At 44.5% G+C, this 17,448-nt stretch overlaps 1 long non-coding RNA gene across 6 annotated transcripts in view; it reads left to right on the forward strand.

The window, feature by feature from the left end:
• Window positions 1-3,629: 3,629 nt before the first annotated feature.
• Window positions 3,630-17,448, forward strand: part of LOC103348022 (uncharacterized) — a 44,390-nt gene continuing 30,571 nt past the window's right edge. For 2 of the 6 annotated variants that reach the window (XR_016235646.1, XR_016235645.1), the window contains exons 1-2: window positions 3,634-4,197; window positions 7,721-7,826. This is a non-coding gene — a long non-coding RNA (uncharacterized LOC103348022). Of the gene's footprint in view, window positions 4,198-7,720; window positions 7,827-9,001; window positions 9,709-17,448 lie in introns of those variants that run through there. The other 4 variants (XR_016235644.1, XR_016235641.1, XR_016235643.1 and 1 more) reach the window with 4 other exon arrangements.

Raw genomic sequence — 17,448 nt, forward strand, 5'->3', positions numbered from 1 at the left:
CATCAGAAGCTGAAGGGAGAAGAGCGCCAGACACGAGCCCAAAGGCCAGCAAGACGCCACCTCAGCCGTCCTTCCGGGGGCCACGCCTCCCACTCTGCGTGCAGCTCACCTCCCGGCGTGACGCCCCGCCCCCGTTTCCGGACGTCACAATACTGGAGTTTCTCTCTCCTCGGGATTGGCTGCGGCCCGAGCGCACCCGCCCTTTCCCCAACACCTCTCAAGGAAAAAGGGAGACGTTGCATCCCGCTGGCCATTCCCGCGGAGCCGGGTGACAGCGCTCTCCATCCCGGCCTGGCAGCTGCTGCCTGAAGCCCGGCTCCGTCTCAGCTCCGCAGGCTCTGCAGTGAGAGGAGCGCTCCCAAGGCCAGTGCCAGTGCCAGGTGCCAGGGCCAAGTGCTCTTCTTGTGCGAGTTCTGAGCGCTGGACTCGGGGAGGCGGGTGGGGCTGGGGCTGTGTCCACCTTTGGGTCCACACCAGGGTGCAGATTTGGGGTCAGCTCCCCGCCTCCTGTAGACAGTTGGAAGGGGAACACGGACTTCTACCCTAAAGTCCCAACTTTCCCAACTGAGCAATGTCGATGGCACTGATTTCAGCACCGGGCTCGGTGAACCCTTTGTTGCCCAAGTGGTTCGAACGTTTAAAATTGAGTTTATTCCGCAGATCCATTGCCGGTCTAATTAATACGTGGTACACTTCCAGAGTGGACAGGAGACAGAAACACATCCCGAATGCCCGACCTTGAGAATGTAGGACTCAGTGCAGGCACCTAAAGGAGTTGATCTTGGGGGTGATCTGTGTCAGATGGGGAGGGGCTGGGGAGCAGAAATTGCTGTTTTCATTCAGGGTGCATAGGGGATCTGGGGACCCGTGCTGAGATGTTTGGGGTCTTATTCCTAGTTTTTTTTTTTTTTTTTTTTTTTTTTTTTTTTTTTTTTTACATTGTTTGGATTTAAATGGTGAGAATTTTAAGGGCTCAAAACTGTTACATTGATTTATTGAAAGTGATCATGGTACGACTCATGTGCCAGCTTCTCCTAAACATTTATTTTTTTAAAGATATGTTTTTATTGATTTGAAAGAGTTACAGAGAGGTAGAGACAGAGAGAAGTCTTCCATCCGCTGGGTCACTCCCCAGCTTTCTTAAAAGAAGTCTCTGGTGCAATTGACAGTGGAGAAGAAGAAGAAGAAGAATCCTAAGAGTAATGCCACAGAAAGCATCTCTCTTTAGAGTGTCAATTAAAGGCTCCGAAATTCAGGTGTCATTTTTGTTGCATGAGAAAATGTTCAACTCCTTTTCTGGGATTATAGTTATGACATAAACGATCAAATTACCTTTTCCTCCTGCTGGTTCTAGCTGAGATGTTGATGTGATAGCTTTAAATTGCTTATCATGTTTTTGACTAAAAATGGTGTTTAATTAAAGTAACTAAGAGCATGAGATAATTCTAATTGATTAATGTTTTTAAAAGAAGAGGGAAAAGTTTTTTTTTTTTTTTTTTTTAAAGCTGTTCCGGTGGGCTGGCACTATGGTGTAGAGGGGAAATAGCCACTGAATTTCAGAGCCTTTAATTGATACTCTAATAGAGAAACTCTTTCTATGGCATTATGGCTAAGCCTCTGCCTGAGGTGTCGGCATCCCTTACAGGTGCAGGTTCCTGTCCCTGCTGCTCTTTGTCCAATCCAGTTCTCTGCTATGGCCTGGGTAAAGCAGTGGAAGATGGCACAGGTTCTTGGGCCCCTGCACCTGTGTGAGACCCATTAGCAGCTCCAGGCTTAGAATTGGCCCAGCTCTGATCTTCTGTATATTAAGATAATCGAAAATGAATCTTGATGTGAATGGAAGGTGAGAGGGAGTGGGAAAGGGGAGGGTTGTGGGTGGGAGGGACGGTATGGGGGGGAAGCCATTGTAATCCATAAGTCGTACTTTGGAAATTTATATGCATTAAATAAAAGTTTAAAAAAAAAAAAAAGAATTGGCCCAGCTCTGACCACCGCAGCCATTAGAGACATGAACCAGCAGATGGAAGACTTCTCTCTTCATCTGCCTCTCTGTAACTCAGCATTTCAAATAATTGAAAAAGCTGTTACAGAACTGCTTGGTTTTTTTCATGTGATATATGTTATATGTGTGTTAATAAGCCATAAATCTTAAATTCATGGGACTTCTATAAATCTTTGATCAATAGCTAAAATTCGTTGGTGAAATAAAGATGTCTTTATGTTTGTTAACATATGTTTGTGCCTGGGTTTACTGCCCAATCTGGAACCTATTTATATATGTTAGATGTTTAAAATCATGAAAATAGAAATCTAACCTAAGCTCATGTCAGAGTACAATATAGTGTTCTGTGTTTCAGGATAACAGTTTAACTTCATCATGTTTGCCTGATATTTCAATGTTCATAGCTGATGTAAATATTCTTGTTAAATATAAATTAGATGAATATTAATGTGATAAATACTCTGACATCAATTTAATACTCTAGGTAGGTAGTTTAAAATATATTAAAATATAAGCATAACACATGTTTTTGATAAAGCTATGGGGCACAAGGAATATGTTTTGATGAATATCCTACAACTAACAATATATTAAAATTTTTTAAAATAATCTTTTGTGAGAATAGGTTGACCAAGATTAAATGAATATTCTTTATATTTTTCTAAACTTTAAGCTGTTGTCGAAAGTGCACTGAGATAACACTAAAAATTGGTCCCCTGTGTTAAAGCAACAAGGTTTTCTTAAAATAGTGTTAGTGATGGGGTTGACGTTGTGGCATAGTGGGTAAAGCCACTGCCTGCAAGGTTGGCATCCCATATGGATACCAGTTCCAGTCTGCTCCACTTCTGATGCAGCTCTCTGCTAATGACCTGGGAAAGCAGTGGAAGATGACGCTAGTGCCTGGGCTCTGCCACCAGTGTGGGACACCTGAATGAAGCTCCTGGTTCCTGGCTTCAGGGATGATTCAGTTAATCTCCGCAGCTTTTGTTGTTGTTGTTGTTTTAGATTTTATTGTATGACAGTCTGTATTTACAACTTTATTGGCCAAAAAGAAAAGGGAGAAGTTTTAACAGTTTAATGCAGGACACTATTCTGATCTTGTCAGATTAAAGAAGTCCCATTTTAAATTTGCATCTGCTTGTCAAAGATATACAATACTGAATCTGCATATGCAGGTTCCTTCAAGAAGTACTAAATAGCACAAGTAAGAATGAACTTCTCCCCCTTCAGTGCCTGGGAGAGTGCAAGTGAGGTTTCAGCACTCACAGGTCCTGGTCAACATTCTCAACAGCAGATATCCACGTCCTAAGAGAAGTGGTCTGTCTCAACCAGATCATCAAAGCCTCACATACACTGAAATTTTTTCCATCAGAAATAGGTGCTTCGGGGGCAGAAAATAAGTTTGAGATTTTCATACACAACTTAACTAGGAGGGGAAAAAAACAAAACAAAACAAAAAACCAGTAAAACTAGCAGCTCTGATGCGATGAAGACCCAACATGGTCAAACTTCTTTCATTAGGACAGGAGTGGAAGGCGAGATTTCCTCATGGGTTTACACTTCTCTCATCCCCAAACCAGGCAGAATCGGGCGGTTCAGGAACAGACCCACGGCCCCTCCTGGGGTGCCGAGGGTCTGGGGTCCCACTCCCTGAGCACACTGAAGGACCCACATGGAGCAGGGCCTAGGGACACTGTCCACTCGCACCCCACCACGGCATGCGACGCCCACCGAGGAAGGGGCACGACGGCGGGCAGCGGAGCAGACACTGTATTACCACGCATAGCCCAACTCGGCCGACAGCGCAACGGAAGCTGCAGGGAGAAGAGCGCCAGACCTGCGCCCAAAGGCCAGCCAGACGCCATCTCAGCCGGCCTCTAGAGGGCGCACGTCGAGGCGCGGCCTGGGGCCACGCCTCCCCCTCTGTGCGCGCAGCTCACCTCCCTCCCGCGTGACGCCCCGCCCCCTGTCTCCGGACGTCACAATACTGGAGTTGCTCCCTCGGAGCGCACCCGCCCTTCACCCAACGCTTCGCTTCTCGAGGGCACAGGGAGACGTTGCATCCCGCTGGGCGTCTTGGCAGAGCGGGGTGACAGCGCTCTCCATCCCGGCCTGGCAGCTGCTGCCTGAAGCCCGGCTCCGTCTCAGCTCCGCAGGCTCTGCAGTGAGAGGAGCGCTCCCAAGGCCAGTGCCAGGTGCTCCTCTTGTGCGAGTCCTGAGCGCTGGACTCGGGGAGGCGGGTGGGGCTGGGGCTGTGTCCGCCTTTGGGTCCACACCAGGGTGCAGATTTGGGGTCAGCTCCCCGCCTCCTGTAGACAGTTGGAAAGGGGAACACGGACTCCTGCCCAAAAGTCTCCACTTTCCCCGCCTGAGCGATGTCGATGGCACTGATTTCAGCACTGGGCTCGGTGAACCCTTTGTTGCCCAAGTGGTTCAAACGTTTAAAATTGAGTTTATTCCGCAGACCCATTGCTGGTCTAATTAAAACGTGTACACTTCCAGAGTGGACAGGAGACAGAAACACAGCCCGAATGCCCGACCTTGAGAATGTAGGACTCAGTGCAGGCACCTAAAGGAGTTGATCTTGGGGGTGATCTGTGTCAGATGGGGAGGGGCTGGGGAGCAGAAATTGCTGTTTTCATTCAGGGTGCATAGGGGATCTGGGGACTCCTGCTGAGATGTTTGGGGTCTTATTCCTAGTTGTTTTTTTTTTTTTTTTACATTGTTTGGATTTAAATGGTGAGAATTTTAAGGGCTCAAAACTTACATTGATTTATTGAAGGTGATCATGGTACGACTCATGTGCCAGCCTCTCCTATACATTTATGTCAGCCTTTTTAGTAATTTCGTTGTGATATTAATAGAGAAAATTGTTTTTAGTTCTTAGTTTGAAAACTATTGTGAATTTTCCTGTGGTATAATATCCGTAATTCCAGGGACAAGTGGTCATTCCATCTTTTTACTTCACTAAGTTGCGGGTGGGGGGGGGGGTGGTCAGCTCAAGTTCAGAAGTCTTAGCAGCCTACCTGTGCTTCCGAAACCAAATGCTCCAGTTCCCATATGATTCAGTGAAGTCCCACATCCCCAAGACACCTTTTTTTTGTTTGTTCTTAGTTTGAAGTAAATGGTCTTTCTCTTCCCAGGTAAGGGAATGAAATATGTGTGTATATACACATACATACATATATATGTATATTTAAACATATGTATATATAATGATTAAGAAATATAGGTTATATGATAGTACAAATGTATAACAGGAAAGCCTGTTTAAAACTAACAAGAGGAGTGGATACATGGTGCGGCTGTTAAGTGACTGGTTGGAATGTTCATGTTTCAAATTAGAATGCCAGAGTGTCTGTTTAGGGGTCAAAATCAGGTCCAGGCTGCTCAGCACTAGATGCAATTCACCAGAGATGGGAGTCAACAAAAGGCAACAGGTTTTTCCTTTTTTATTTTTTTAAAGATTTATTTATTTGAAAGTCAAAGTTACACAGAGAGGAGAGGCAGAGAAGAGAGAGGTCTTCAATCCGATCGTTTACTCTTCAACTGGCCTCAATGGCCGGAGCTTCACTGATCTGAAGCCAGGGGCCAGGAGCATCCTTTGGGTCTCCCATGCGGGTGCATGGGCCCAAGGAGTTGGGCCACCTTCTGCTTTCCCTGACCATAGCAGAAAACTGGATGGGAAGTGGAGTAGCTGGTCTCAAACTGGCGCCCCTATGGGATGCTCTGCACTTCAGGCCGGGGCGTTAACTCACTGTGCCACAGTGCCGGCCCCATGGCAACAGGTTCCTTTAAGAAGCTATCATTCTTGGAGAAGAGCATATTTGGGATGAAAGAGGTCTGCATTTTCTCTAAGAATGCTGGCTTCTTAAATAATGCTGTCTCCTTGCATCATTTCTCATTTCTGGTGAATTGGCTCTTCAGTGGGGAGCAGCCTGGGCCTAATTTTGAATGCAACAAATGGGGAGCCAGCCAGGAATGGGGACTGGTCCTCACATTGTAGGACCCCAAAAGCGGTGTCCTCTTGTGACGACCCCAGAAACACAGACTCCAGACCAGACGATGCAATAGAACAGGAGGTAATTTTATTTCATTTGCGCAAATGGGCCCTCTACTGCTGCAAGCAGCAAGCAAGCGAGAGGAGCCCCGAGCAGCTATCTTACACAGCTTTTAAAAGGCAAAACCACAAAATTAACATACTATAGACTGGCGTAAGTTCATTGGATAATTTTCAGTAGCGGGCCCTGTATGGCAGTCTAAAAGTGGTAATGTCGGTGGAAAAGTACTAGGTCAAAGGGATACATTAGGGGAGGGGGTTTCTAGGAGAGAGGAATAGGTTGCTACGTGCCTTGCAGCTTTCTTAGTTAACCTTGAGCAAGCGTAGGGAAGGGGCTTATCTACAAGGCAGGTGTTCTGTGTATCTCTGGTTAGTAGCTGACTGCTTTCTCTGTGAACCGGTTTACTCCCCATTTTCCAAGGCCGTCTCTGGAACGGTTTGTCTCAGGAGTTTTATTTATTTTTTTTTTAAAGGCTATTTTTATGGTGGCTCACAGCCGCTTCTTTCAACATGTTACTGGGGAAAGGTGAGCACTGCTAGTGTCCACCAGCCTTTTTTTTTCTGGTAAACATGTCTGATATTATTCACAGCCACATATGCATTTAAATGGCAGGGCAAAGGGGTGTAACTAACTCAGGGGAACACTAACTATAGGACAGAACTGACACTGGCACCAATATGCCTCTCCAGTCAGCTTGAAAGTAGCTTTCCAGGTGGATCTGGGCCACACCTGGGAGCAGTTTACCTGCTTGGCAGAAGGTGGCAGTAGGGAGAAATGTGCCTGGGCTCAGGCTAACTCCTGGGATCATCCACATCTTCGCCCTTTGTTTTAGGGCAAGCATGACCCTACTTAGCATGGCATGACAACAAACCACAACTCACAATAAGTATTGGGTTAAATTGAAGGGCACCTAGCAAGGGGGTTAAGGGCAGGGAGAAAAAGGAAGAGCAAAGGGAAAAAATGCTGGGCCCATCATCTTTCAGGCCTTTCGGATTGGCAGGTGGGTGAACAGGTGTGGTCAGACAGGGGCATGAGATCACACAGGGGGTGTGGTGAAGGCGTGGTCTTCCTGCTCACACACCTGATCCTATATACCTGCCTACATCATTCCTCTTTCAGAGACTCCATTTCCTTAATCCTAAGGGATGTTGAAGGGCACAGAATCATCAAGTCTTCTATAGTTGTTTCCTGCTTGTGAAGGGTGTAGTGCAGGCCCTGCCTGTCTTTGGTCTGAAAGTCTCTGCCTATCTCATCTAACAAATTTGCCTTGTGAGCTGGAGCAGTCTCGGTCACTGCCAAAATCTGTGTCTGTTGCATGGTCAGTTACTCCTGATGTTGAGCTCTGAAACATAGAAATTTGTTAATTAGTATGAGCAAAACTTGAACGAGACCTATTGTAACTGGAATGCCATCTTAACACAAAAAGGACACACCTTATAGGCTTCCAGATATGATAGTACAAATGGATGGTGGTGGGTGGTGATAGACCATAAGCCCATTTAGTTTGAGTATAGAGAATTATAATAGAAGAACCCTTAGGAGTTTTAAGGTTGATAAGGTTCTCAGAATCAAGAGAGGCAGGTGTAGCAGCTCTGCCTTAAGGTGGAGCAGTTTTGGTGTGATGAAGGCAAAGGCTTCCCTTATCTTTTTGCTTAAGGTCTCTGACAAGATGAATGGCGTGTCTTTCAAATTCAGCTGTGAAGTCTTCAGAGGTAGAAGTTTGATCCTAATTTCAATGAGGTGGTCATGCTCAACAGAACCTGGTAAGGTCCCTTCCATTTAAGCTGTAACCTATCTGAAGGGACTCCTTCTATGAATGACTGGTTCAGGGAAAGACTCTGAGTTGGCTTGTCAGAGGGTTGGCTTTTGGAGACTGGGGTCCAGGGTTTGACATTTTGGGCCAGTATCCTTATAGGCTGCAGAGCGATCTTTGGAAAGACAGAAGCCAAACCTCTCCCCATCGTTATGAGGGGATCAGGCCCCTTCCATAGTTGTGTGGTTGAGTCCCTCAATGAACCAGAAGCAACTGGGTTGGACCTGTGAGAGGTCTCCAGTGTGTCACTGCTGGTGGCTCTCCAGGGGGTGAGACTTGTAAGAGATTTAAGTTGAAAGCATTGTTAGGGTGCTCATGGTGGGGGTGCCATACTCCCTCCTCTGTTTTTTAAGCATAGTGTTAAGGTCGTGCATGGGAAGTTAGTGCACAATGACTCCTGTGTTAATTTTACAATGGTCACTTTTATTTTGTAGCAATTAATACTTTTATGTGTGACATCAGTGATCACCTGAGGAACTAGACATGAGCTGCCTAGGCTATGGAAGCCTTCTGAATCCTTAAAGTCCATCAGTATTTAGACAAGGCCATAAGCAAGAAGTTCTCTACTCCATTGGGAGGAAAGTACCTCCTTTAATGACCACTTCTTTCCACTGGGGTCTCACCCAGGGAGGTTTTCCATGCAGGGGCACCTTTTCCCAAGAGGAGACAAGATTCTAAGGCACTTATCCCTGTCCCTTAGCAAGAAGGATTTGGGTGGGTGAGTACAATTTGTGAGAATTGATCTTTGGTAAAATATGGGCAACTCAAATTCCTTCCAAAAGCCCATGGAGTCCTATTCCAGCTGATTAGGACAACCTATAATTATTGACCTCTGAGAACAAAATTGGAAATACTGCATGGCCTTATGAATGCATCAGATTCCAAAGAATGATACCTAGGGACTCCCCTTTCATCTTTCTCTGTCTCTTCTAAGATTTTATTTATTTATTTGAGAGGCAGAGCTACAGAGAGAGGAAGAGACAAAATTCTTCCATTCACCACTCCCCAGATGGCTGCAATGGCCAGAGCTGGGCCAATCTGAAGCTAGGAGCCAGGAGCTTCTTCAGGGTCTTCCATGTGGGTGCAGGGGCCCAAAACTTGGGCCATCTTCCTCTTCTTTCCCAGGCCTTAAGAGAGAGCTGGATCTGAAGAGGAGCAGCTGGGACAGGAACCAGTGCCCACATGGGATGCCCGCACTACAGGGGGAGGCTTAGCCACTATGCCACAGTGCTGGCCCCTCCCCTTGTTCTCTTAGAGCCAGTTGGAGCTTCCCACAGAAGCCCCTGGTGAAATGGACTGTGGGGAGCTAGAATCATTAGAATAATGCCATAGAAAGCATCTCTCTATTAGATGTGAATTAAAGGCTCTGACATTCAGATATAGTTTTCATTGCATGAGAAAATGTTGAACTCCTTTGCTGGGATTAGGGTTGTTTTATGAGATAAATATTCAAGTTCCATTTTTTCCCGTGCTGGTTGCAGCTGAGTTGTTGAGGTGATAGTTTAAAACTGCTCATTATATTTTTCCCTAAAAATTGTGTTTAAAGTAACCAAGATCAAGAAATAATTCTAATTAATATTAAGAGAAGAAGGTAAAATTTGTTTAACAGTTTATTTCACTGTGCTTGCCTGGTATTTCAGTCTTTATAACTCATGTACATGCACTTGTTAAATGTAAACTAGATGAATCTAAATGTGATAAATATTTTGATATAAATTTAATGAGTGGACATCTTAAATTCTATAGAAACAATACATATGGGAATATTAATTATGATTGTATAAGTTGTTGATATACAGCATATGAAGAAATTATCTTCAGCCCCATTTTTACAGCAGTTCAATTCACAGTAGCTAAGATATGGAATCAATCCACATATCCATCAGCTGTTGACTGAATAAAGAAATTGTGGGATAGATACATGATGGAATATTATGCATCCATAAAAAAGAATGAAATCCTAATTTTTAGTTAGTGAAATGAGCCAAATACCATGTTTTCTCTGATTTGTGGTAACTAATATACAGCATACAAAATGTAATATACATGTGTGAAATTTATATTTTGAGATTTGATGATTGTTCATAATCCTTGTGTATACTCCTGAGGCACAGTGGTTTTTCTACTTACTACTTTTTAATTCTTTATTTAGTGGAGGGTTCAGCTTGTGATTTTATAATTAGAAGTATGTCATTGCAAGACCTGAAAGAAAAATAAGGAAGGAAAGAGGGGGGAGGGTGTAAGTGAGGGAGGTTAGGAGGGTGGGTGGGAAGTATTATTATTATTATTATTATTTTAAATTTCTTTATCACTGTCAAGATAAAACATCCCATAGCATCCTGTTCACCTGTCTGTCAAGTTGCCACTTCACTCCCTGCCCCCTTCCCTATGTGGAATGTGGTTGCTCTTCCTGTCAAACCAACGAAGCTTCTCATACTGCTAGGTTAACCACCACCACCTCACTAGTCAGGTATTTCCTTGCCTTCTTGCTCACTGTAGCTTTGCCCAAACATTTACTTGTTAGGAAACCTATCAGGTGAGTCCAACTGAGGAACCCAACATGAGGAACTCATCTCCCCACCTCCACATCCAGGTGGAAGGTGAGCTGCTGCCCCTAGGTTTTAAGCTTATCTTCCAGTTGACGGCTTTTCAAGGAGTGTGATTAAGACATTACCTCCCCAAGGCCTCAGAGGCTTCATGTTCTTTTCTAATCTCTGAGAGACTATTTCTTTGAGAGTCTAGAGTTCATGTGATCTACCATTTCTTTCCCTGACTTTCATCCAAGCGTATCCAACGTTTTAGTCTCTAGGAGAGCAGCTATCTTCTTAGGCTGTTTTCTCCCATAACTCTCGACAGCTGTTCCAGTTTAAGGTTTTAGGGTTCTGATTAAAGGACAGAAGTTAACTAAAAACTGTTCCCGAAGGTCAAGCTTGAAAGAGAAAACCTCTAGGTTTACATACTTTAGGGAATGATTCTTATGAATGTAGTAAGTTTCCTAAAAGGAGAGTTCTGCCTAAATATCTAATTTTAAAGATTAAGAAGCAAGTGAGTCCCCAGGAAGACTTGGAGGAAAATCTCTATGCAAGATCCAGGTTAAGCCTTTCTTTAAGAACTCTTTAGAAACCTCTGGAGCTACCATGGTCTCTGTTTTATGCTTTGAGGAAGAGAGAATACTAGATTGAACGACTTCAAAAGGCTGGTCTGAATTCCTAGGAAAAGGTGTTCTGTCTGCACATGCACACTAGTTCCCCTGTGTCCGAGTTCCTCAATTTGTTTGCATACATTCCTAGCCTCATTCTGTTTGTATTCCACTTCTACAATAAACTAACCAAAGTTTTCCTCAAAATCTTCCAGAAGTGTGTTGGTATTCCACCCCCCCCCCCCCCAGCCATCTTCTTACCCATCTTCTTGGCCATTGACCTGTACGCAGCATGCCTGCAGCCCTGGACACTGCACTCATGCGGACCACACAACACCCACCCACAAAGTGTCAGGAAGTATTATTTTCTTAAAACTGTACATATGAAAAACGTGAATATATTTCCTTTATGTAGATTTTAAAAATTTAATTAAAAAATTATTCATGTGTAACAAACAATTCAAGACTAGTTCAGAATAATGAAGAGCAAAAATTCTGTATGTAAGAACAATCATGGAAAAGGCAAAAACAAAAAAATTGAAAAAGTAACATATATGAAAAAGAACAAAATTATGTACTTTTTTAAAAGATTATTTATTTGAAAGTCAGAGTTTCACAGAGAGGAGAGGCAGAAGAGAGAGAGAGAGAGAGAGAGAGAGAGAGAGAGAGAGAATGAGAATGAGGTTTTGCATCCGCTGGCTCACTTCCCAACTGTGTGCAATGGCCAGAGCTGAGTGGATCTGAAGCCTGGAGCCAGGAGCTTCTTCTGGGTCTCCTACATGGGTGCAGGAGCCCAAGCACTTGGGCCATCTTCTGCTGCTTTTCCAGGCCATAGCAGAGAGTTGGATACGAAGTGGAGCAGCCAGGACTTGAACCAGCACCCAGATGGAATGCCTGCACTGGAGCAGCGGCTTTACTGTTACACCACAGCGCTGGCCACTGTACTTTTGTTAAAAAAATGTATTAGAGATTTTTAGAGCAATGTCTCAAATGTAAAAATATAAATTATCTGTATAAAAAAGAAACTAGGTAGGTAGTTTTGAAAATATTTTAAAATATAAGCATGTGTTTTTGAAAAACTATGGGATACAAGAAATAGATTTTGATTAATAATAATTATCCTACAAGTAAGTAAACATATTAAAAGTTTGTAAAAAATGAAATCTTTTGGGAGATTAGTTTGACAGATTAAAATGATTTCTGTGTTTCTAAATCTTAAGCTGTTCAATCAAAAGTACATAACACTAAAATTTGGTTCCCTATGTTAAAGCAAAAACATTTTCTTAAAACATTGTTAGTATTGAGGTTGATGTGTCGTAGTGGGTAAAGCCGCTGCCTGCAGTACTGGCATCCCAGTGGGCAGCAGTTCATTTCTGACTGCTCCACTTCGGATCCAGCTCTCTGCTAATGGCCTGGGAAAGCAGCAGCAGATGACCCAAGTGCTTGGGCTCTCCCACAAATTTGGGAAACCTGAATGAAGCTCCTGGTTCCTGGCTTCAGTCTGGCCTGATCCAGACCATTGCGGCCATCTGGAGAGTGAACCATCTGCTGATGGAGATCCCCCTCACCTGTTTGTCTGTTAAGTCTGCCTTTCAAATAAATATATACTTTTTTTTTTTTAAAAGATGTGTGTATTTATTTGAAAGGCAGAGTTACAGAGATGCAGAGGCAGAGAGAGAGGGGTGGGAGGGGAGAGGTCTTCCATCTGCTGTTTCACTCCCCAGATGGCCACAACAGCCGATACTGTTTTGATCTGAAGGCAGAAGCCAGGAGCTTCTTCCAGGTTTCCCACATGGGTGCAGGAGCCCAAGCACTTGAGCCATCTTCTGCTGCTTTCCCAGGCCATGGCAGAGAGCTGGATTGGAAGTGGAGCAACCAGGACTCGAACTAGCACACATATGGGATGTTGGCACTGCAGACGGCGGCTTTACCTGCAATGCCACAGTGCTGATACATAATTCTTTTAAAAATATATTGCTAGTAAATGTTTTAAAAATTCTTGATCTTTAAGATATCTAATACATTTTCAACTATTTTGTAAACTACAGCTTCTACTTTTAGTTTTCATTTCATTGGTAACTCTTCCCTCATTTTTTAAAAGATTTATTTATTTATTTGAAAGGCAGAGTTAGAGAAAGAAAGGGAGAGATACAGCAAACTTCATCTGCTGGTTCACTTCACAAATGGCCACAATGGATACAGTTGGTCTGATCCAATGCCAGGAGTTTCATCCTGGTCTTGCACGTTGGTGCAGGGGACCAAATACTTGCACCATCTTCTGCTGCTTTCCCAGGTGCATTAATGGAACTGGATAGAAGTTTAGCAGCTTGGACTGGAACTAGCACTTTTATGGGATGCTGATGTCACAGATGATGACTTTTCTCACTATGCCACAGCTCTGGCCTCAACTTTTTTTTTTTTTTTTTGTAAGAGGAATTTATTTATTTGAAAAGCAGAGTGAAAGAGAGGGAGAGACAGAGACAGATCTTCCATTTGCTGGTTCATTTCCAAATGGCCTTAAAGCCAGGTGTGGGCCAGGCTGAAAGTAGAAGCCAGAAACTTCATCTGGGTCTCCCATGTGGGCAGCAGTGGCCCAACTACATAGGCAATCTTCTGCCTTCCCAAGCACATAGCAGGGAGGTGGACTGGAAGAGGAGCAGCCAGGTCTGGAACCAGCAGTCTAATATGTCTAGTAAGTCTCCACCACTTTAGCCCCTCTCCCTCAACTTTGTAGGCAGCTCCTGTTAGCAGTTTTCTCCTGGTTCTGACTCTGTTATGACAGGACACTAAAAATGCTTCTCTTAAAAGCCTCAGATAGGGGCCCATGCTGTGATACAGGGGGTTAAGCTGAGGCTTGCCAAGGTACATTAGCTTCCTGTTAGTGAAGGTGAGTTTCAAGATTTAAGATTATTCGTATTTGTTTTTAAAAAATAGTTATGTTTCAAATTAAGTCCTTTGACAATGGGATTTCCAGCTGGAATCCCAGAGCTCCTCAAACAATGTAGCTGTCACCTAGTAGATTTGATTGGTAATTAGACACTTAGATTATATATATATAAAATATATCCTTATATATAATATATTTACATATATATCCTTATATATAATTATATATAATATTAATATTTATATAAAATGCAACCCATAAATTAATATTTGTATAAAATTATATAATATTTATATATAAATTGATATTTATATAATACATAATATATACTTAATATATAATTAATTATATATTATGTGATATATAATTAATAATTAACACACATGTATTATATATTATATAGTTAATATAAATCATTAATATATGTCGCTCCCCCTCTTCGTGGAGGAACGACACTAAACCCTGCCTAGGCTTCATATCCGAGTCACGGCACCATTATGTCGCTCCCCGTCTTCGTGGAGGAGCAACACAGGACCCTGCGCTGTTCTTTCGTCTGCTCGGCCCTCCCCGGGTTTGCTGCTGGTTCTTCCCGGGTTGGCTACTATCCCTTCCACCTCCGTGGAAGGGCAGTTCCCCCTGGCCACATTCCCCACTTCCGCAGGGGAGCGGCACACCGCCGGCCGGCTCTCTGGGGGCTGCACGGGTTCCCCTAGATGTTCCCCATAGATGTTCCTGGTGCATGCCGTCTCTCTCCTCCTTTATAGTCCTCCTCCGCCAATCCCAACTCGGCTGAGTACGCTGCTCTCCAATCAGGAGCAAGTCCTACAGTTAATTGGTTGAACTGGAGGCAGCTGTGCGGAAGCTGTTTACTTCTCTCCCAGCGCCATATTGTGGGAGAGCAGATGCATAGAATAAGTCTTAATTCGAGTAACTTAGTCTAGTCCGGATTGCTCCCCACAGATCCCCCTTTCTTTTTATTTTTTGGCGTTGATACGCGCCTGTCTTCGGTGTCCCGCGGCACACACTCTGCTCTACTTGCTAGCGTTGCCACAGGCTCTTACAAGTCCTATCAATCAGGAAAACCGAATCCGGGTCCTCTCTTCGCCATTGTGAGGAGGTTTTTAGGCGCTGATGCGTGCCTGTGTTCGGTGCCCTGCAGCGCATGCTCTGCTCTGCCTGCAGGGGACTTACAAGACCTATCAGGCAAACCGAATCCAAGCCTTCTCATTGCCTTATTGTGGGGGAGACTTATTAGTGTTGGTTCGTGCCTATCTTCGGTGACCTGCAGCTCATACTCTGGTCGAGCTGCTTGCTGGCGCTTACCGCCTTAATTAGGCAGACCGAATCCAAGCTTTCTCATTGTTGTATTGTGGGGAAGCCTTACTGATGTTAATTCGTGCCTGTCTTCGGTGACCTGCGGCTAGCCGCCCAGGTGCTCATAGCCTCACTAATCGGGCAGACCGAATTCAAGCCTTCTAATTGGCATGTTGAGGGGAGGCCTTATTTTTCTCTATTTCTCTATCTCCGGGCATTTCTATTTCTCCCATTTTACTTCTGTCTGCCAGCATTCCCATTTCTCTTTTACTTCACTTCCAAACTTCTGTTTCTCTTATCCCCGCAGCTTCCCGGCACCTCGCCCCGCCGGCGGGTTCCCGGCTCTGCGCCGCTTCAGCCCGCGCGCCTCTCTCATCTGCGCAGCTTCCCGACTTTGCGCGGCTCGGGTTCGCGCGCTCCGCGGTCTCCATGCTTAACCCTTTCGCGTCTGAACCACGGCCTACGCCAGCGTTCCCTATCTATTCACGCCCCGTGCTCTCTCTGCACGCGGCGGCTTCCGCGAGTAACACAGCGTAGCTTGCGTCTCCGCCACTAGGATTCAATCTAAGTTCCCCGGGCTAGCCTGGCGAATTCAACCCAGCGTACGTCTCCGCCCCACGATTTGGCTTCCCGTCCTTTGCTCCCCGGGCTAATCAGACGGATCCCAATCTGGCTTACGTCTCAGCTTCTGGTTTCAACTTTTCGCCCCCTATTCCCGGGCTAACTTGAGAACCCCAAAGTGGCTTTCGTCTCCGCCTCGGCCTGCCCCCCGCGGCTTCAATTTCCCTAACATTTTTCTCTACCCGGTATGTTTCCCCAAGCTTTCCTCCAACAATACTCCTCCCTCATTTCTCCTGGCCTCTCCCCACAGTCCGCGTCCGAGTCTGTTTGTTCTAGCTTTCACTTTCGCTTTCGACCTTAGAGATTTCTCCCAGCTTCCCCCCGTAGTCCGTATCCGAGTCTATGCCTAGGCTTTCAATAGCTTCTTCCGGCACCCTTTTCGTCCGGCTTTTCCCTAGGCTGTTTGCTAGTCTCTCTCTCCGGTAATTTCCCTAGGCTGTTTGCTAGTTTCTCTCTCCGATATTTTCCCTAGTTCTTCCCGTTTCTTCCCTCCTAAGTTTGCTATCTGTCCTAGGTTTCCTATCCAAGCTAGGTTTCCTATCCGAGTCAGGTTTCCTATCCGTCCTAGGTTTTCTATCCAAGTCAGGTTTCCTATCCGAGTCACGGCACCATTATGTCGCTCCCCCTCTTCGTGGAGGAACGACACTAAACCCTGCCTAGGCTTCATATCCGAGTCACGGCACCATTATGTCGCTCCCCGTCTTCGTGGAGGAGCAACACAGGACCCTGCGCTGTTCTTTCGTCTGCTCGGCCCTCCCCGGGTTTGCTGCTGGTTCTTCCCGGGTTGGCTACTATCCCTTCCACCTCCGTGGAAGGGCAGTTCCCCCTGGCCACATTCCCCACTTCCGCAGGGGAGCGGCACACCGCCGGCCGGCTCTCTGGGGGCTGCACGGGTTCCCCTAGATGTTCCCCATAGATGTTCCTGGTGCATGCCGTCTCTCTCCTCCTTTATAGTCCTCCTCCGCCAATCCCAACTCGGCTGAGTACGCTGCTCTCCAATCAGGAGCAAGTCCTACAGTTAATTGGTTGAACTGGAGGCAGCTGTGCGGAAGCTGTTTACTTCTCTCCCAGCGCCATATTGTGGGAGAGCAGATGCATAGAATAAGTCTTAATTCGAGTAACTTAGTCTAGTCCGGATTGCTCCCCACAAATATATATCAATTATATAAATTAATATATATTAACATATTACTATATATTTATATTGTTTATAATATATAATGTATATTTATAATATATAATATAATGTGTTATTTATATTATATATACTATATAATATATTAATATGTAATAATATATATTAATATATAACTAATATATATTAACTTATTAATAGCTCTTGGGTTTGGTATTGTATAACAAGCAAACACACACACACTATATGTAGTTAATATATATTAGTAATATTATTATAATAGTAATAATAATTAATAATATTAATATATATTATATATATCCATATATATAGAGAGAGAGCATTGCCTGGTTGTAAGTACATGTTAAATTTAACGTTACATTTATGTAGGTATATCATGGATATAGGTATTCTACAGGTTGTATGACACTTACAAATGTCTGCTGTTCCTGGTGTGATGTCATCTGTTGTGACAT

The sequence above is a fragment of the Oryctolagus cuniculus genome, chromosome 6, assembly GCF_051225735.1.
Source record: "Oryctolagus cuniculus isolate XC-2025 breed Fujian yellow rabbit chromosome 6, ASM5122573v1, whole genome shotgun sequence".
NCBI lineage: Eukaryota > Metazoa > Chordata > Mammalia > Lagomorpha > Leporidae > Oryctolagus > Oryctolagus cuniculus.